At 47.1% G+C, this 20,895-nt stretch overlaps 1 long non-coding RNA gene across 1 annotated transcript in view; it reads left to right on the forward strand.

Moving 5' to 3' along the window:
- The first annotated feature begins 17,378 nt into the window (after nucleotides 1-17,378).
- The window catches only part of LOC149338269 (uncharacterized), a 90,089-nt gene continuing 86,572 nt past the window's right edge, over nucleotides 17,379-20,895 (forward strand). Inside the window, exons 1-2 of the long non-coding RNA XR_016283427.1 lie at nucleotides 17,379-18,071; nucleotides 18,234-18,298. This is a non-coding gene — a long non-coding RNA (uncharacterized LOC149338269). The remainder of the gene's footprint in view (nucleotides 18,072-18,233; nucleotides 18,299-20,895) is intronic.

A 20,895-nucleotide genomic window follows, 5' to 3' on the forward strand; every position in this document is an offset into this window, starting at 1 on the left:
TATTGCTGATGACATTGCCCTGTTTGTCTTTTAGCGCATACATCTGTTTTTTTTTTTTACGTATGCACAGTATACGGGCCTCTGTAATTTTGCCTCCAACAAAAAGCACCCCTTGGAGCTGATGCGAGGCCGGTCGTCCTCGGAAGTCATGATTATCGTCGTAACTATGCCCTGGAAAAAGGCCTATCTCCACTAGAGCCCTTCTTCCGTCAGCTGCGCCCGTCCCTCACATTTCATAGTCATCCGTCCTCCCCGCCATCTTCCACGTTTGCGCTCCCTTGGTGTACAGGTGCCGTGAAAAGTAAATTGAAGGCAGTATTCACGAAAAAATTTAATCATGGGCCCCCCAATTCGTGCATCCTTCAATACATATGTGCAGCCTAATTGTGATTTTGTGAATTGCACTGTGCACCAACAAGCAAGGGCATTATGCTTTAGATTTAAATAAATTAATTTTTTTTGACGAAGTCGCCTTCCATTTACTTTTGGCGGCGAGTGTACACTTCCGAAAGGTCCATCGCCTATCCGCGCTGCGTACAACCCGCCCTGCAAATGTTCTTGATTTCAACTAGAGGTGGATGCAGCGAAGCGGAGAATGCCCCTTCATGGTTCCCCTGCTGCCAATGGCGTCGAACAATTGTCAAGACGTCGCCGTTAATCCGTCTAATTTGTGGTTAATCAGTTTGAACCCACCGGCGATGTCAGGCCAGCAGGCGCAACGACGTCGTGAAAATCAGTCGACGCTTTTGTCTGAACGGCCTCCTTTAAGGATCATTTTCCGCTTCGCTCATGGGTTGTACTGAGAGCTTCAGCAAAGAGGAACTAAGCCCGGGTGTCGCGCAGCGTGCGAAAGCCGCCTTGCGGCGTGTACTCGCGAGATCTTCACAATTGGGGGTCGGCCTCGTCTAGATTATTATGTTAGTCGCTCCATCTCGGCTGAAATGTGAAACACTAAATTGTAAAAGTCGAAATTTAACGTTATTTTTCATTAAAGCAAAAAGAAGCGGCAAATAATGAAACGAACATATTGCGCGAAGTTCAGTAGTTCGTAACTTCTTTCATGTGACACCAACCTTTTTCAACACACCGCGCTTTCTGACGCCGTATCTCTGTGGCAACCAGACAACGCGCACTTGCTAAGCTTAGCAGTTCTCCAAAACCAGAAGCAGTTTTAAAAATGGAGGTGTTTTATCAGCACAATTTTGTGGTGCGGGCATCGTAAGACAAAAAGAAAACGATATGCATCAATTGGTGAGGCGAGCGTCCTCCACTTTCCGACCCTGTCTGCCTTAAGCCCGTGTCGCACTCCGGAAGCACAACAATGACATCAACCAAACACGTTCGCAAGCGAGCCGTCAACAAGTCGCCCAACCAACTCGTCCCACAACTTCTCTTCACGCTGCACGAACGGCAGAGAAGAGAGTGGTTGCTGGGGTTCTGCCTTGGTACGGCAGCTTTCGGGAACCAGAACAATAAACAAACACCGTTCGTGGACCCGTGTTCACCGGCCGGGCGAATTTCCTGGATGCATCGCACCAACCAAATTAAGCACTTTGCAGTCATTTGCCACTTTTGTGCCTTTCGTGGTTGGAAACGTCGTTTGCAAAATGCAAAAACGAGTGTTACCTTCCGTCGCAATGCTGTCTGCTGCGATACGGCGTCCTGCAGGCGGGCGAATACAGACGGGAAGGCTGCCGTGGCCACCGTCGGCTTGCGTACAGTGTTCTAGGTGGCATTGAAGCGGCTAAAGCGGCGCTCTCCCCGTGAGGCTTTCGAAGCGGTTGCCGTGGTGTGGCGCTGGCGTAGACTCCTGGAGCAGAAGCCAGCGCGCTGCCTGTGCACGGCTACGGGGGGCAGATCAGAGAGTCGCGCTGTTGGTTCTGGTATTATTGCATAAGTATCCCCCCCCCCCCCTTTTTTTTTTACATCACCGCTTGGCTGCCGATGTAAAGGGACAAAAGAAATGATTGAGCCTTGCAAATCAGGCAGTTGCAAGTGCGTTGAAAAGAAGCCCAACTTCTTACCTCGGTTATTCCGAGGTTTCAATCTTCTTTTCAGGAGGGTCAGGCTGAAAATGTCTTCCCGACGAAATGGGATAAGTATAATGATTATGTACAACTGAGACGCTTCTCAGATACGACGATGTTGCAAATGAAACAGCTGCTTTCTATGCATCAGAACTGCACTCCAAACGCAAAGGAATGCCTACATATATTCAGATGGGGTAAAATTGTGTTCACTACAAAACCTGAACACGCACGAGAAAAGAAAGCACGAAAACTGAAAACCGTCGGCACAGTGAAAGATTACAGGCATGTATATGTACAGCAACACTGAATAATGAAATCTTAAGTACCATAAAAAATCGCAGACATGTGAAATCGTATTACAAAAGTCTGAACAGATGTATATATCCTGCACGTTAAATAGCTACTTACTGTGACAAACATACTCTGACAATTTCAAGTAAACATACCTTGAAACGAATGATATTCGTATAAAAAATATATAGAAAATGAAATTATTAAACATTTCGTGGAAAGTGCGACTTACATGGTGCGACAAGGAAGGCATATGATAAACTTTATTGCTCTAATTTACAGATATTACGGTCGACATAATTCTTCCATCTTCTTCATGTTGATGGCTTGGTTCGGTCTCACAGGGTCGGCGCCCCTATTCCAGGGCACTGCTGAGTTTGGCTGCTCGCTGGGCATGGATGACACGTTCTCTCTGGAGAACCGGGTTGCCGCTGGAGAGCAAACTCTCCCACTGTTCCGCACTCCGATTTTCGATCCCGTGGAATGCTTTGTTGCTGTCGCACTCCCAAAGTTTAAGATAATTCGCCGCTTCACGCATCCGCACCCTGGCACGGTTCAGCGACTTCACAAAAAAGTTCAACCTTGTTGTCACATATATATGCCATTATCTCAGCACACAGTGATTTATTTATTTATTTATTTATTTATTTATTTATTTATTTATTTATTTATTTATTTATTTATTTATTTATTTATTTATTTATTTATTCAATACTGCAGGCCTTTACGGCCCAAGCAGGAGGGGCATACAAATGACATCAGCGTATAGAACGAAGATAGCAAATAATAATTTCAAAACACTTGTTCTATGGGCAATAGAACATGAGCAAAACAAGCACTAAACGAAATGCAAACCGAGCTCTTCATTTGGGAAAGTGAAACATAAACAAACAGAAGTAAGCCAATGAATGAAATATGCAAAAATGAAATGTCAAACTTGCAGTAAGGCAAAAACACGATCAGTTTGGGCAACCAAAAAGCAGACAAGAAAAATATTCAAGAGCAATTCAAGGTTTCAATTGAATCAACGCTGGTTAGAAGAGGCAGAGGTAAGTTGTTCCAATCTGTTATCGTGCGAGGAAAAAAAGAACATTTAAAAACATTAGTTCTGGTGCTGTATGGCGTTAGAGAGTCATCGTGTCGATGTCGTGTTCGGCGTGCAGTAAGTGGTGTTATGTACGGATCAGGAGTTAGAGCAAGAAGGTTATTTTTAAGAAGGAACATAAATTTTAAGCGCTGAATTTTTCTTCTCAGTTCCAGTGTCGGTATTCCATGTTGTTTCATTAGTGCTGTCGGGGAATCAGTTGTACGGTACTTCGAAAAAATAAACCTGACTGCCTTACGCTGGATTCTTTCGATAGCGTCAATGTTAGTTTTGGTATAAGGGTCCCATACTATACGCATGCATATTCAAGTTTTGGTCTTATTAATGATGTATAAGCTAAAAGTTTAGTTTCGGCGGGGGCATGCTTCAATTTATGACGGAGAAGGCAAAGTTTCCGAAAAGCTGTGTCACATACGCTAGTTATGTGAGTGTACCAGTGTTAGTGTGACGCCAAGATATTTATACTCGCTGACTTCGGTTAGTGGTTCTGTCCCGAGGGGATAGGGAAAAGAAAGGTTATTAAGTTTCTTGGTTATTTTCATATACACTGTTTTGTCAGCGTTCAATTGCATATCCCAACAATGACACCAGGAAATAATATTTTGTAGATTATTATTAAGAGTTATCTGGTCATCCTCGCTTGACACTTCCCTGAACAGCACGCAGTCGTCTACAAACAATCGTATTTGGACGGGTTCGGTAATAACGCTCACAATGTCATTAATATATATTAAAAACAACAATGGTCCTAGCACACTGCCCTGAGGGACGCCGCAAGTAACTGGAAGTTCATGGGAGTAGTAAGTATCAATGTTAACAAACTGTCTACGATCAGTGACATACGCAGCAACCCAGTTAATAATGAAAAGAGGAAGGTTAATCATTTTAAGTTTTTCAATAAGCTTACAGTGTGAAACAAGGTCAAAGGCTTTCCTGAAGTCTAAAAAAATAACGTCCACCTGGCCGGATTTGTCTAAAATTCTAGCAAGGGAATGGATTACCGTTGTTAATTGTGTCACCGTAGAAAATCCTTTACGAAAACCATGCTGCGCAGGTGAAAGTATATTGTTATCCTCCAGAAAATCTCTGATGAAGTTGGCTATGACGTGTTCAAGCATCTTACAACAAGATGATGTTAACGAAATTGGTCGGTAGTTAGTAATCATTGTGGGGTCTCCCTTCTTAGGCACTGGTACTACACGTGCCGTTCGCCAGTCAGGGGGAAGGGCTGCAGTGGACAGTGACGCACCGAAAATAATTACCAGAAAGTGTGACAGCATTTCTGCGTATCGGCGCAGAAAAACATTCGGTATGTTATCCGGTCCTGGGGTAGATTTTGTTTTTAGATTAAGGATCATAGAAAGCACACCTTGAGCGGATACAAATTCAGGAGATACATTTGATAAAGGTGAAAAGGGAAGTGCAAGCTCTTCTGAGTTAATAAACACACTGTGGAAGAATGCATTAAAGTGTTCGGCGATACTTTGCTTTTCGACAACGGGAATGCCATCTTTAATTATTTGATCCATTGCCTTGTTCTTTTTGCTCAGAAATTTCCAGAATTTTTCTGGCGCCGTACGAATAAAGTGCGGCAAAGTGTTATTAAAATAATGCCGTTTGGCATGCCCAATTGACGAGCTCAGCGTAGCTTGCAAGTTCTGTACTGTAGTCCGTGAGGCATTCCGTCGTCTTAAGCGTTTTATTTTTCTTTTCAAGTGAATGACTTCACGCGTTATCCAAGGGTTTTCATTTCCTGTCTTCTTTGTTTTCGTTGGAACGAAATTTTCGATGCAATAAGTGCAGATTTTTTTGAACTTGTCCCAAAGTTCTACTACATTGCTTCCTTGAAAGTTGCTTAGGTGTAAATCGAGGTAATCTAACACGCTTTCGTCTCTGGCACGTGTGAAGTCCTTCACTTGTACAGTTATTGCCTTCTTAGCGGTACATTTTTTTAAATGACACGAATAGTACACCATCTCATGATGAGACATTCCATGTTCAATTGATACTGAAAAATGCTCGATTGTTTTGCTCACGAAGACAAGATCAAGCATTGATGATGAAGAACCATGCACTCGCGTTGGTAAGTTGACAACTTGGTGCAAATTGTGGCGTAAGAATATTTCACGCATATAATTAACATGAGTGTTAAATTCACCACTAGAAGAAGAACTCCTGGAAGATTAAAGTCCTCCACTAAAAAAATTTTTTTATGTACGAATGAACTGACATGCTCACGCAAATCACACAGGAATTGGGGTGGTGAGCCAGGCGCTCGATAAACGGTAAATAGCAAGAATGAATGTCCATAGTAAGAAATCTTTAGGCTAATAGTTTCAATGCTATCAGCCTGACACAAGAGAGTTGCTGACAAGTTCTGCTTTACCAGCACAGCCACCCCGCCTCCCCTCGTTGATCTGTCACGACGGAAAACACTGTAAGATGGTGGAAAGACGTCTTCATCATCTGTGCCACTGTGTAGCCAAGTTTCGGTCAAAACAACGATGTGCGGGTTGTACCCTAAGATAATAGCCTCTAACTGATCACTTTTGTTAACAATGCTGCGTGCATTTATATTTAATATGCGCATATCTTTCGTATCAGGCCGGAGAAGTCAGTCTTGTTTAGCACTGTTATATTTACCAATTTTTTGCTACAGTTTTTAGCGTCATCCCAAATGTAAAGGTCGTTGTCGACTCGAAGTTTCTCGTTGATTAGTTGAACTTTTCTTTTGTGCTCCCTTTCCTCTGAAGTACTGTCCCACAAAAGCTTAGGCTTCCTGAGCGTGTTTCGTGAGTAATCGTTTTGAACAGAAGTATTAGAACCTTTGAGTTTGAAAGCAATTTGCATGATACTTTTCTTTTCTTCGTAATCTTGAAAATATAAAATTACTGGCCGCGTTTTATCGCTCTTGCCGATCCAATGTATTCGGGCTACAGACTTGCACGTGATTTGTAACTTGGTAGAAAATATATCAGTTAGAACTTTACGAAGCAGTACAGCCTCTGTCTCTTCTGGTTCCTCTGATACCCCAAAAACCAGTAAATTCGAGCGTCTACTTTTATCCTCCAAATCCGTAATTTTCGCTTCTAAGGCTTTAACCGTGCTTTCAAGTGCTTCCACGCGCGCGGCTTGTTTCTCCATTTCTCTAAATCGAGTCTCCCAGTCCGCCAGACGTGTTTCCATCAGAGTGTTTCCATCAGTGTTTCCAGAGTGATCAGGACAGCCAATACTCTCCTTGTGCTTGCAACGAAAAAGTGCGATAATATCCATCACACTTTCGTGGTGAAGCTCATATGCGTGCTGAAACAGCTGGTGAAAAGATTCTCTAGCTTTTCCACAAACCTAAATAGAAAACCTGACGGATATAAAGGGCCACCTTCATCCTTTAGGCGCGTAAAACCTGCCGCACCAAGTTTTCGTACGCCATTTCTGTCAGGCAGTAGGAGTCTCCTGCAAGCATGACACGTTGATCTACCCAAGAACTTTCGTGCTACGCATCTAGCAATGAAAAAATAAACACTACACATGCCATGTGGTCGGAAGCTGGATCTTTCAGTTCTTTTACAGCAAGCTCAGCATTCCTCGATGCTTTTTCGTGTCACTCTTGCGCATTCTAGGGGCCACTACATGGTACTATACTTTAGTTTAACAGGGTGCCGAGTAGCGCAAACAAACGCAGTTGGAAATTATGCGAATAACTGCGAGCATTAACTGTTCATAGATCATTGTCTTTCCGGCTTCTACGCGCGTTTTGCCCAGATAAGTGGGACATAGTATACAGGGCGTCCCAGATAACTTGGACCAGGACTTAAAAAAAAAAACCTAAGTGTTCTTCAGAACAGAAATCGCATGTATGTAGTTAGGGTTGATCTAAAGTTCATGATGGAGTTTGTGGACGTGAACAAAGAAAACACAGAGAAGACACCACAGGACAGGCGCCTGTCCTTTGGTACCTTCTCTGTGTTTTGTTTGTTCGCGCCCACAAATTCCATCATGAACAACCTACAACTAGCCCAGCTTTCCATTCTGTTGATCTAAAGTCAGAGCACCAGTTTTTTTCGCTCGTCCTTTCTGAATAATTAGTCTAGAAAGTCAATTAACTTTTTAAATATAGCTTGAAACGTTCAGGCGTCAATAGGAATGTTGTGGAACTCCACAAATATCGTTCAACCCAGGCACTGCTACCGAGGTAGATTTAGCGTGGCTGTTTTTAGCCGGGAAAAACAAATCCCGCAGAGTTTAAAAAATACCACGTGACAGCGCACTCCGTGCGCCCGAATGGCTGGATGGATGGATGGATAGGAGCGCCCCCTTTGAAACGGGGTGGTGGCAATTGCCACCATGCTCAGCTTTTCTTTCTTTATTATTTTTTTGTTTACTATGTTGGCAATTTTCATTAAGATTCGCCATCATCTTTACCTACGGTTTCCTACAATTCTAACCTTATGCCACATCTCTGCTTTTCAGCCACCAATCCTCCAATCGCTTTTTGCTAACTTCCAGTGCAGATTTATTTACATGACTATTGTTAGCTTTAAACCCTAGGGCCTCAGAAAAAGTGACTGTGCCTGCATCGACATCCGGGTGGATACCATCACATTCGATTATGAGGTGTTCAATTGTTTCCACAGATCTACCACACACTGCACATGTGCCATCATCTTCGTTAAATTTCTTTTTCTAGCTGCGCGTTCTAAGACACCCTGACCTAGCTTCAAAAAGTAGGGCACTGCCTCTTGAGTTATCATAAAAAAATTCTTTCCTGATCTGCCTTTTCCAGTATCGATATAGTTCTACACTGTTTCTTTTCCATTGAATTCATCCAATTTTTAACTTCCGCGTTTCTAACTTGTCGTTTTAATGCTCTTTCTCCGTCCTCATGACCGGCATACTTACTGGTTAGTTTTCTAGTTCTTTTCCGCCGCTGTGAGTCAACGTTCTTTCTGTATAAATATTTAAATACCTTAGCTGCCCACCTGTTATCGTCCAATTTCCTCAAGCGTTCTTCATATAGTATTTTACTCTTAGCTTCCCGTGCTTCGAACGATGCCCAGCCCATATCCCTTTGTACTGCCTCGTTTGTGGTTTTGCCGTGGGCACCTAGTGCTAATCTTCCAACAGCTCTCTGATTTACGTCTAATCTCGACTGAACTTCTGACCTTAAGCACAGAACCGCATTGCCGAAAGTAAGTCCCGGCACCATTATTCCTTTCCAAATATCTCTTAGTACTTCATATTTGTTGTACCTCCATAATGCCCAATGTTTCATTATCCCGGCGTCTCTTCGTCCTTTTGCCCTAAGAGCCTGTTCATGCTTTTCCGGGTATGTCTGCCCTTCAGTTTGGTTTATGGGGTTTAACGTCCCAAAGCGACTAAGGCTATGAGAGACGCCGTAGTGGAGGGCTCCGGAAATTTCGACCACCTGGGGTTCTTAAACGTGCACTGACATCGCACAGTACGCGGGCCTCTAGAATTTCTCCTCCAAAGAAATTCTAGCCGCCGCGGCCGGGATCGAACCCGCGTCTTTTGGGTCAGCAGTCGAGCACCATAACCACTGAGCCACCGCGGCGGCTTGGTATCTGCCCTTCGTTTAGCCAAATCCCGAGGTATTTGTATTCGGCCACTTTGGGTATTTCGTAGCCTTGTATTGTAAGCACCTGATCAGTTGTATTGTTAAATTCATTACACCCGATTTAGTTGCGCTAAAACTGAATCCTAGAGCGTCTCCTTCGTCTCCACAGCAATTAACCAAAGTTTGTAAATCTTCCTGACTATCTGCTAACAGTACAAAAATTCAGGGGGCACTTTGACTGTCTAAAGTGGGTAGAGGCGGAAGCGTTTTCCGCACCACCTTCGCTGTTTCTGTGGCACCGGTGGCGTCACATATAATTGAGTACTAATTGCTAAGTGATGACAAATCACTAATTAATGGTTAATTACTGATTAATGTCTGAACACTGATTAACTGCTAATTAATGACGCTTAAGCTTCGCCTTTAGGAGTGGAACGCGACAGCGCGTTGTAGCGCTGCCAGGGAGTCCACGGAACACCACCCGTTCAGCGCGATGCCTTGCCCTTTCAACGCAACGCTTTTTGAGGAAAGGAAATGGCGTAGTAATTCTCTGTCATCTCTGTGGACACCTGAACCGCACCGTAGAGGAAGGGAGGAAGTGGGAGTGAAAGCAGATAGGTAAAGAGGCGCCGTAATGAAGAAAATGAAAATTGTATTTGAGGAAAGGAAAATACGCAGTAACTGTCTCACAAAATTCAGGGGGGCACTTTTTTGACCTAAAGTGTGGTCACTGATGCCCCTAAGAGTGGAACGCGACAGCGTCTTGCAACGCTGCCAAGGAGTCCATAGAACGCCATCGCCCATTCGGTTCTACGCCTCACTCGTCAGTAAATTGGTTTTTGAGGAAAGGAAATGTATCTGTCTCTAATTTGTCGGTGGACACCTAAACCTCGCGGGAAGGGAATGGAGGAGGATGAGAGTGAGTGAAGACACCGTGTTCACTAGACGCGCCTTTGTTCATTCCAAGCCATCGAGATGGCATGGCGGAGTGGATAGCATGCTCGTCTCTCACGCCGAAGACCGGGGTTCGATTCCTGAACTCGACCAATTTCTTAATCGGTTTTATTTATTTATATGACCTGACTAGTAAAGCTAATTAGGCTGATTCGGTAATTAAGCAATTGACTAAGCTCAGTCCCACTTAATTGGAGCATCACTATACGATCCCTGTAATTGGTTGCATGGTTACTAGCCAAAGTACAGTTGGCCCCGTTTGAAATTCGCGCACTGTGACGTCACGACCGTTTCCACCAATTGAAAAGCGTGACGTTTTCTGTCGACAACTGCTGCTTACAACGATGAGACATTAAAGGCTTCCGCCTTAAAATCTATGCCATGCTAACCCGTCTCTACATTACCGCTGAAGGGAGTGGTCAGCGGACCTCTTTACGTTCACAGCAAGGATTGCGAGTGCGTGCCATCCTTTCAAAACTGTTCTAACACAAAAAATGGAAACCGCGCCTTACCAGAGGGAAGCCTTTCCAATTACTTCGACAAGAGATCGACAGGCTAGCGTCAGCTCTCCCTCCACCATTCTCACATGGCGTTTTTTTCCGCAAACCTGGACGGTCGTCAGACGTGGGTCATTAAGCATTTCATCGTAGTCCGTAGTTTGTTTTCTTCTTTACATATCTTGCTTAGAATGACCACTTGCTTTTAATGTGAAGGCTTTTTCGCGCCTGATTTCACCTGTTCCATTCCTACTTTTCTGTTAATTATTTTCCCTCTCCTTCGCACCTTTTCTTTCTTGCTCCGCCGCCGCTTTCTCACTCTGCCTATGTGATTTGGCAAACACTCCGCTAGTTTCATTCCACACATCGCCCCTCTGCTACTCATAACTTCTATTCATCAACTTTTTCCCCCTTCGTTGGCCGCCTATAGCGTCTTGCACTTTTTCTGTCCAAGATGCTTTTTCACTTTTTGTGTCCTTGGCCAGCAAAATATGCTTCCTAAAGGTGTCCCGTTCAGCATGCGATTTTGCAGGCTGTTTTTTGTGGAGCGGGGACACAAGTCTGAGAGGGGCCCTCCGCGTTTTGTTGCTTTTTTGAGCATTTTTTCTCCCTCCTAGGAATATTCTTCTCTGCTGTTCTTATCCCAGCTACTGCAAGCTGCAGAAATTGTCACTTTCTTCCAACGGCAACGCTCAACCGCGCTCAATACAGCTGCACGGCGAACCAGACTGCTAGTTTTTCTCCTCCAGTATTCGACGCCGACCATACTGCGCATGCGCGGCAGCCGCGTGACGTTGTGAAGGACTGTGTACGGGAGGCCTAGGCATGGCCCAAAAGAACTCTCTCCATCGACGAACACCACGGACACTGTGTCTGGCTCAAAATTATCGCTCTGTCCCGTCAGCGAAGGCGGTTGTGTGGAATGCAGCGGGTGCAACACAGAGACGTGCGAAATAGCCAGAGGGCAAAAGAGGAGAGGCCGCGCGGGGCGCCCAGCGCGACCACACGCATCCCTGCGGCCCGTTTTGCAGCGCGTCCCCAACTCCCCCCCCCCCCCCCCCCCCCTTTTGGCGCAGAGACAGGCACGTTTGTGCGTTTGTGTGTGCGCGCATGCACGCCTGCAGACGGCCTTGTTGCGAGGTACGGGCTGTGGACTCGGAGAAGGCTAGGAGTTGGGTCTTTATTAAGGGAAGTTAACCCAAAAGAAAAGAGGGCCCCATGCCCTTGGAAAACAGACTCTCCCCGGGCAGCTGCTCTCTTCCGCTGCTAAGGGAGGACTCCCTTTGTCCGTTGACGGCCAAGTTTTCGAATGCCGTGGTCGCGTGTCCAAGCCGCGGTTCTTGGAAGAGACCACCCCGGGTTCCGATGCGAGAAGAGAGAGGACAGCCGTGACCCTCATAAATATGTCAACTTCGAGAGGAGTGCGTCTTCGGCTGAACATGAGCTCCGCATTCGCGAAGAGGCCGGCACCCTGCGGCGCCGAGGGTAGGCCGGAACGCTCGCGGCACAAACAGTTTCCCGGAGTTCGCGGGCCCACTGGCCTGCATTGTCTTGCAGCGCGACGGCCTTACTAATGGCTCGAGGTGGCGAGGGAGGCCGGCAAGTTAGCACCAGGAGGGCTCCCAGCAGCGGAGGCGACGCGCTGGTTTAGGAGAACCGTCGCCCTCCGAGAGACACCTGATCCCCTTCGACACATCCCCAATGGCACCGCCGGCCTTCGCGGCTTCGTGGAAAAATCGGCGGGCGCCCTTGGTCGGCTGCATGAGCAGCGACGGCAAAAACCGTTGGGCGAGGAGGACACCGAAGGAAAGAAAGAGTCCTCAGAGAGGCGCTGGAGACAGAAGAGACAAAGGAGAACGGGCAGTGACGGGCGAAGTGGACGGAAGCAGATCGCGCTGGTCTGGAGTCGGTGAGGCCGGACCCGAGGGCATCCGTTGCAAACTGACCGCCAGCCGAGACGCTCAAGAAGCCGGACGCCACAACCCGTCAGAGGACCGCCAGCCGAGACTCCCAAGAAGCCGGACGCCACAACCCGTCAGAGTACCGCCAGCCGAGACGCCCAAGAAGTCGGACGCCACAACCCGTCACAGCCACCGAAACGTGGGACCGCCACCAGGCTGAGCGCCACCCCCGCCAGAGCAGCCGAGATCGAGGCAGCGGTGACAGCGATGAGCGGAAGACAGCGGTGAGCGGAACTCCCAGTTTCACCTTCAGGCAGAGTGAGAATAAATTAGGTTGATTCGGAGGCGTTGTGTGTTGGCTCATTTCTCCTCGCTTCAGCAGAACCCGTAGATAGCAACAAACAACTGTGTTGCATTGTGACTGACCCCCGACAGGCGGGAACGTCACAACGTCACGAGAGACGCGCTGGAGCAGTCTTCTAGGTGGTGTTGGCTGGAGCCGCGTGCGCCCGCCGCTGTATACGACTGCAGCGCGCTACTGCGCATGCGCGAGGAGGGCGCACCGTGTTTATATAATGCGCGGGACATGCGGTTGATGAAGTCCGCTCTTCATGGAGGTTAAAGAGAATCAAGCCGCTGCCAGTCGGCGGAAAATACTGGAAAACCTCAATTCCGCCGACCCCGAGGTTGTCGCTTGGCAGTTTATTTATTTATTTATTTATTTACTCTCAGGGCCGAAGCATTACAGAGAGGAGTGGGTGGTGCACAACAAAAACAGAACAGGTAACGCAGCACTACAATGTAAAATCAATTACAGCGTTTTTAAACAAGTCGGCGTTTGTAATGGAGGCGATGGAAGCGGGAAGGTGGTTCCATTCCTTAGCAGTCTTGGGGATAAAAGAGGCGAAGTGTAAGTTGGTGCGACTGCTGGGTACGCCAACTTTGAACTGGTGGTCGCTGCGGGATGAAATGTAAGATGGTGGTACAAGCAACGTATCTCTGAGATGATGGTTTGAATGGTAGATTTTGTGAAATAGGCATCGACGGGAAATTTTTCGACGAATTGAAAGATCCGGTAAGTTTAAATTTGCTTTCATTTGAGTTACACTTGCAGTTCTATGATAGTTAGAGTTAGCCACTTACGCTACGCATATCCTAGCATAGTAGAGCTAAGCCATTGCCAATTCTTTTTGTGAGCAAGCAAACACTTCTGACGAACGCGGCTGTGTTGGGAGGCAAAATGAATGCGTTTTGTATGGACTGTCTCGACCGCGAGGTCCCGCAGTTTCTTGATGGGTTTGTGCACTAGAACCAGCCGTGCAGGAGCCGGCATGCGAATGTGCCAGTTGCGCATGTGAACATGCCGCCCTGGTTCCCGTGCCGCCAGGAAAGCGACCTTATCGCGATGACTAAATAGAGGCGCTTTCTATGGAATACAACAAGCCCTAAATATCAACGGCGTGATCTGAATAAATCTTAGTTTCAAGAGATCGCTAGTTTGGATCGTATTTCACAGGTGAGCGCGAGTTACTGTAAGGACATAGCGCCACCCAGCGGCGTTCGTGAGGAGAAGAAGAAAAAGCACGAGGAGCGCGTGCGGAGGGGTACGCCGGGACAGGTCGAAGAGGATTACGGGGCAGAGAAGAGAAGAGCGCGGTGGGCGACGGACGTGGACGAGTTCTGCTGGCTCCCCGAGTTCCGGGCTTGGGCCTTAGCCGCAGACGTCCGGGCCACCAGACCTGGACATCCATCGTCGAGAGCCTCAACCACCAGGCCCAGGCGCCACTCTTCTCCGTCCATCCGTCAGCTGCTCCACACAGGCCGCTTCTGGCGCCTACGTGACTTTTCCGGGATACCAGACCTGGGAACCGTGCTGGGAGCCCACAGACGCCGACGCTGCGGTAGCGTTGCATCAACATTGGAACGCCCAGAGACTCCCTGACTGCCCGACACCCAGCCAGTCCTCCCCGCTCGTTGCTCGAATAAGAGACAAGTAGTGTGACTTTCCTCTGATTTTTAAGGCGGAAGCCTTTAATGCCTCATCGTTGTAAGCAGGAGTTGTCGACAGAAAATGTCACGCTTTTCAATTGGTCGAAATGCTCGTGACGTCACAGTGCGCGAATTTCAAATGGGGCCAATTGTACTTTGGCTAGTAACCATGCAACCAATCAAAGTGATCGTATAGTGATGCTCCAAGTAAGTGGGAGTGAGTGTAGTTAATTTCTTAATTAATCAATTAGCCTAATTAAGAGAGAGGAAAATGAAGAGGTCAGAAGAAAGAGAAAAAGAAAAGAAGGACGCGCGTCGCAGCGACAACAGCGTCCGCGGAAGAAGGCGCTGCTGAAAAAACAGATAAGTACGAAGCCGCGTTCGCTCCACCACCACGCACTTCCCCACTCAGTTCGACGTTGCTCGTTTCATATACATTGTGTCGAACATCCTAGACAGTTCCAACATTTGACAGGTGAATGACAGAACACGATGGATAGAAATACAATAATATAAATATGAAATAGCCTAATTAACCTTTCTAGTTAGACCGCATAAATCAATAAAACCGAGAACGAAATTGGTCGAGTTAGCGAATCGAACCGGGGTCTCCGGAGTGCGATACGAGCACGCTAGCCACTCCGTAATGCCAGCTGAATGGTTTTGGAATGAACAAAGGCGCGTCTAGCTAATACGGCGTCTTCGTTCACTCCCATCTTCCCCCTTTGCCTTACGGCGAGGTGCAGGTGTCCACCCAGATATGCGAGAGGGATACATTTCCTTTCCTCATAAAATAAATTTACCGTCCAGCAAGGCGTACAGCCGAATTGGCGATGGCGTTCTGTGGACTCCCTGGCAGCGTTGCAAGACGCTGTCGCGTTCCACTCTTACAGGCGAAGCTTAACATGTTAACCACACATCAGTAACACACGCAGACAGCTAATGGACGCGTCATTCGCTGGCAGCACTTGAATCATCATCCACAACCACATTCGTGGCAGAATGCTGTACTCAGGCTTTCGCCTTGCACCACTTTAGTCGCCAAAGTGACTCCTAATTTTTTTTTTTCCTGTATTTTTCGTAAGCACTTTGTTCTGTTCCCCCGTGTGTTTTGCCCGTGCGTTGTTGCCTTGCTCTCTTGTTTCTTTCCTTTTTTCACTCTCATAATGAAATTGGTATCCTTTCCTATAAAAGCCGCCTCGTTTATTGTTTGTACTTTTGTGTTTGTTTAAAATAAGACCTGCAATCTCCCACAGATCCTCACAGTTACCTGTGCTACTATTCTTGAACTTGAGATGAGCAAGAAAGCAGTGCTGCGTTTTTTTCTTTGAGATAGCAATACGAATAACTCTACTGGGTTCCCTTTTCATGGCTAGAATGATGCGTATAATTATACAGTATTTTAGTACTCTTTTTTTTTATTCGAGCTGTTTGCCATTAGGCATAATGAAAAAGGGAAAGAAAGTTATAAAAAGGAGTGTGGCGTGATTTGTAGCGACCGGCCGGGTTGATAATGCATAGTGGAAGAGCAGCGCAAAATAAGAAATACGTAGTAGTAGTCACAGGACACAGAAAGCATAGGGACCCAAAGGAACGTCGAGCGCCGCTGCTGCTCTTGACTGGGAGCGCCATCTCTGGCAGAAAAAAAGAAACTGGGGATAGACGTGGCGCTCCACCTGGGCTCCCGTTCATGCTTTCTCCTTTCGCTCCTTGGAGGAAGGGAAATTTTTTTTTCCTTCCTCCATGTTTCGCTCTCTCGCTTCCGCGCACGTGCAGACGTCTCGCGCTGCTTCTGTCGCGCGCCGCAATGATCCGGCTGCAGTGCGGGTTCAAAAAGATATGCCAGCTCGACAACTATATCAGGAAAGCGAACCTAATCAAAGGTGAAAGGCTTGTAAGCCATGAGCACTCCTTAGAGCAGGTAATTGAAAACAACGAAGCCCGATTGAATGGAAAATGCGTGTCACAAGTCAGCGACAACGTTGTGTACGACGTGAACCTTGAGGTAAGCCTGTCCATTTGTTATATGCTCAAATAACTGAACGTTTTTATAAGCACTAGCTACGAAACGAAGCGGTGCACTCCGTTGACGTTCTCCGTTGTCGGAATGCATATAGCAATGAATTGTTTCCACATGTCATTTTTGAAGAAATTAATAGTGCACTTTCGGGAACGACGTCAGCGTCATGGGGAAGAAATTCTTTGCGGCCAAACCATAATACCCGCTATAAAGCTTGGGACAGTACGAGACACACATACTCCATCCCTTAGAACATCACCCGCTGACTTGGCTGGGAGGCAGCTGGACGTAAGCGCTCAGAAGCCACACATATTGTTCGCCTTTTTTTCTCGGTGTCTCGTTGTTCGTTCAGTTGCAATGTCATGCCTGCACTTTATTTTTTTGTTCGCGATTGTTAGATTTACAGACTTAAATACGTAAAATCTGCTCCGCGAACGCGATGTTCACCGTCAGGGGTGCCGAGCTAGAGGCGCGCTGTCGTAGCTGTGGGATCGAGCACGCGGAGCGTTCGCGTAATTGCGCTGGCATAAAAACGCACTCACAACATTGTACTGGGTGTTTTAAATAATGAAGCCTTTAACCAAATCTTTCGCCTTAATTTTAGCTTTGTACGCGCGCACGGAATAGTGTGGGAGGGGCAGACGGAGTTAGCTGAAAAAATGTACACCGTGCCACATGACATGTAGCTGAAAATTTGTAGAGGGAAGTTTCGGGAGGAAGCCTTCTTTAAGAAGACGGCAAGTGTCTACGCTGTGTCACTTTTATTTCTGACTCTCATAGCTGTCGTGGTCGTGCCAGGAAAAGCAGGAGCTGCTTGTTCGAGAGGGGCGATGCTCCTGCAAAGCTGGAATTACAGCTAACTGCAAGCACGCAGCTGCGGTGTGCCTCCATGTGAACGACCACCAAGTAAATTCATGCACCAGCGAGCCCCAGAAGTGGGGAAAAACGAGCGGAAAGCCCAAGAGGCGCTTAGAAGAGGATGTCTTGGACCTCTTCCCTCGTAAGTATTTTTAGGCATCCGATGTGCCACACCTTTAAACGGCAGTTTCCATTTTATGAGTGAATCGTTACCTTCCTTACCCCTTGTCTCATTCTCCATAACAGGACAGGGCAGCAGGGTTCCTGATACCAAACCAGCTGACCCAAATATCGTTCTCAGCTATCCGGACACAGTGTGTCCACTGAGAGAAATATTGGAGCTGCAAAATCGAAGCGCTGAAGATGTCATTTGTGCGATCTTGCTAGATGACATTGTTGACAAAGTCTCAGAAACTGTGGAAAAGGAAATCCTAGAGGATTTACTGCAGTCAATGTCGCACCGGCCTGTTTAAAGGTATCTTAATGTCCTCGATGACAAAACAACTGAAGTAAAAGATTTTGTTAGCGAAATGGACCGTGAAAGGGCACATATGTACAAAACAAAAGTAGTACTGAAAGAAGCACCACGTGACAAGTGCTTCCACACCGTAGGCCAAGCAAACTGCTCACGGTATGAAACTAAAGTGCAGTAAAAGGTAGCCGACACATTTCATATACATTCTGTTGACTCATATTTTCAAATTTGCCAATTTTCAGATGGCATGAAGAACGTCGACTTCGCATCAGCAGCACGAAAGCACATGCCATACGCACAAAAAAAGAATGATGAAGGATTGGAGAGAGCTGCCTTTGCAGAACATCATCATACACAAGTGCTGCAATGCACTACGGTATGTTTCCAACAGCACAAAAATTTGTTTAAAAGAAACATTTGGAGTGCTTAGTTATGGCATTCCAACACTAAATTCACTTGTGCTGCCATAAGCTTGGACATAAACCGATGTTCACAGTTTATTTGCTCTTAAGTTAAACATGTAAATGTGTTTTACTAGGCATCAAGACAGAAGCCACAGCTCGAGAAGAGCTCCAACGAAAGCTTGGCATCCGTATTGTGCAGGTGAGTTCACTTACCAGTTTACATCAGGAGTTATTCCTGGCATGCTCAGTTTCCTCTTTGCTGTACATTTCAACTCAAGCACTAATCTCAATTATTAAGGCGAAAGCCTTTAATGCCTCATCGTTGTAAACAGCAGTTGTCGACAGAAAATGTCACGCTTTTCAGTTGGTCGAAACGGCCGTGACGTCATAGTGCGCGAATTTCAAACGGGGCCAATTGTACTTTGCCTAGTAACCAATTGAAGGGATCGTATAGTGATGTTCCAAGTAAGTGGGACTGAGCTTAGTTAATTGCTTAATTACCCAATTAGACTAATTAACTTTTCTAGTCAGGCCATATAAATAAATAAAACGGAGTAGGAAATTGGTCGAGCTCGGGAATCGAACCCCGGTCTTCGGCGTGCGAGATGAGCATGCTATCCACTCCGCCATGCCAGCTGGAGGGTTTGGAATGAACAAAGGCGCGTCTAGTGAATACGGTGTCTTCGCTCACTCCCATCCTCCTCCCTTCCCTTCCGGAGAGGTTTAGGTGTCCACCGAGATATGAGAGACACATTTCCTTTCCTCAAAACCCAATTTACCGACGAGCCAGGCGTAGAACCGAATGGGCAATGGCGTTCTATGGACTCCCTGGCAGCGTTGCAAGATGCTGTCGCGTTGCACTCTTAGAGGCGAAGCTTAACATCTTAACCACACATCAGTGACCACACTTTACACTCTAAGAACTGCTACTCCTGCATTAAGAGTAAAAGAGCCTCGCTACTCCTGCAGGTCTCAATCTACTCTCTCTACAAACGCGAAAGAGTGAAAGGTCCTGTTCACTCCTCTTGACAAAAGAGTAAAATGGCATTTCCACTCCTGCATACCCCAAGGGAGTTCAGTGCTTGTTTTACTCCTCCGCCCTTACGGCCATACAATCGTAAGGGCGCGCTAGCTTCTCGGGGCCGGCCTGCCAGCCTGGATGCCGGCGTCAGAAAAATGCACTGGTATTGTTTGTTCACGACCAAAGCTCTGGGATAGAGTATCATTAGCCAATGTCGAGTTGTTGGTAGAAGCGATAACAGCCATACAAATTTCCTCCCATAGCCGCTTTGCTGCTGCTCTGGAGTTCGCCTGGCCTCTGCTATAGCTCCGCTCCTGAAGGGGTCGCGGAAACCGAGCATATATTTATTTCCCTATGACGCGGGGTTCAGAGTAAAACGGTGCCGAGGGTAGCACCTAAGTGCTGGCCAGTTTCGAAGCGCATTCAGCTACAGCATCTATGTGAAATCGGCTAGGTTTAGCGACGACAAGGGCAGCCAGCGAGCAGCGCACAGTTCGTCGCCCGGCGCGATCGCGGGCGCCGTCGTTGCCGAAAGCTCGGCTCGCTCACTGATTCGCTCCGTAGCTTGCGAATCGCGCACGCAAGGCTGGAAAATCGAGCAGCGACTGGCCTGCGATTGAGCGAGCCTTTATGCCCACGTTTGCAGCACAGGTGAACAAATTTAGCACACATGTATGCATGGAATATCGGCGGCGTTGCGGCGATTCTTAAGCTCGTCCTCGACGCCATCATCACCGTTCGGGTGGACCAGAACATATCTTTATTTCACTACGAGACATAGTTCACAATAAAACGTACTTACAATGCAAAGAGTAGCACCTCAGCGCTAGCCAGTTTCAAAGCGCTCTCAGCTCTGGCATCGAAGTGAAACCTCCTAGGCTTAGCTACGAATACGGCAGCCAGGGAGCAGGCCGAAGCTCGTCGCGCGGCGCGCTCGCGAGCAGCGTCATAGCTGAAAGCTCGGCTCGCTCAAAGATTGGCTCAGAAACTTGCGAATTGTACTCGCAAGGCTGGCAAATCGAGCAGCTAGCGGCTGGCCTGCGACTGAGCGCACGTTCGCAGTACAGGTGAACAACAATTAGCGCACGAATGCTTGGGATACCGGCTGCGTTGCGGCCACGTTAAGGCGATTCTTAAGCTCGTCCTCGACGCCATCGTCACCATACGTGACACACAGGCTGAGAACTTGAATTCGAGTACGTCCTAAAGTAAGCTGCTCGTATTATTCGGAACAATCTGAACTCGAAAAGACAGTTGCTTCTGTCGGCTTCCATGCATGTGGGCTCTTGCTAGTGAAAGTACACTCGAACAGGATGCGGCGAGTGCGGGCCGCTGTTGCATACAAGCTAAAGTGTGAAGCAAGTATCGTCGTAGTTCCGTAACGCAGTTGATATCACAGTAATCCGCTTGTACGGGTCACATTTAAGCTCTGTTTCATGTAGATCTCCGTCGACCATGCCAGTGTCGCGTAGAGTAATGCATCGCAGCTGCTCTTTGTCCTACCGCTCGCGTCGAACATATCCTTGATATGGACCAGTTTGCGATACGGTGCGTTTCTTTGCCTTTTTTGTCGCATTTAAGGGATTTTCGCTGCCGTCAATCGAAATTGCATTCCGTCAACAGCGTCGTCTGCGCCGTCGTCTGCTAGGACACCCGGGGATGGGATCACAGGATCGCAGCTTCTACAAACGACATGTCAGCAAAAGTATCTAAAAGCGCTTTGGTATTCGCAGTTAATAAAGAAATAAAATGAAAAAATATAATTTGTTTTTGTT

Source organism: Amblyomma mixtum, chromosome 6 (genome assembly GCF_055824585.1).
Source record: "Amblyomma mixtum isolate Tamu chromosome 6, ASM5582458v1, whole genome shotgun sequence".
Lineage (NCBI taxonomy): Eukaryota > Metazoa > Arthropoda > Arachnida > Ixodida > Ixodidae > Amblyomma > Amblyomma mixtum.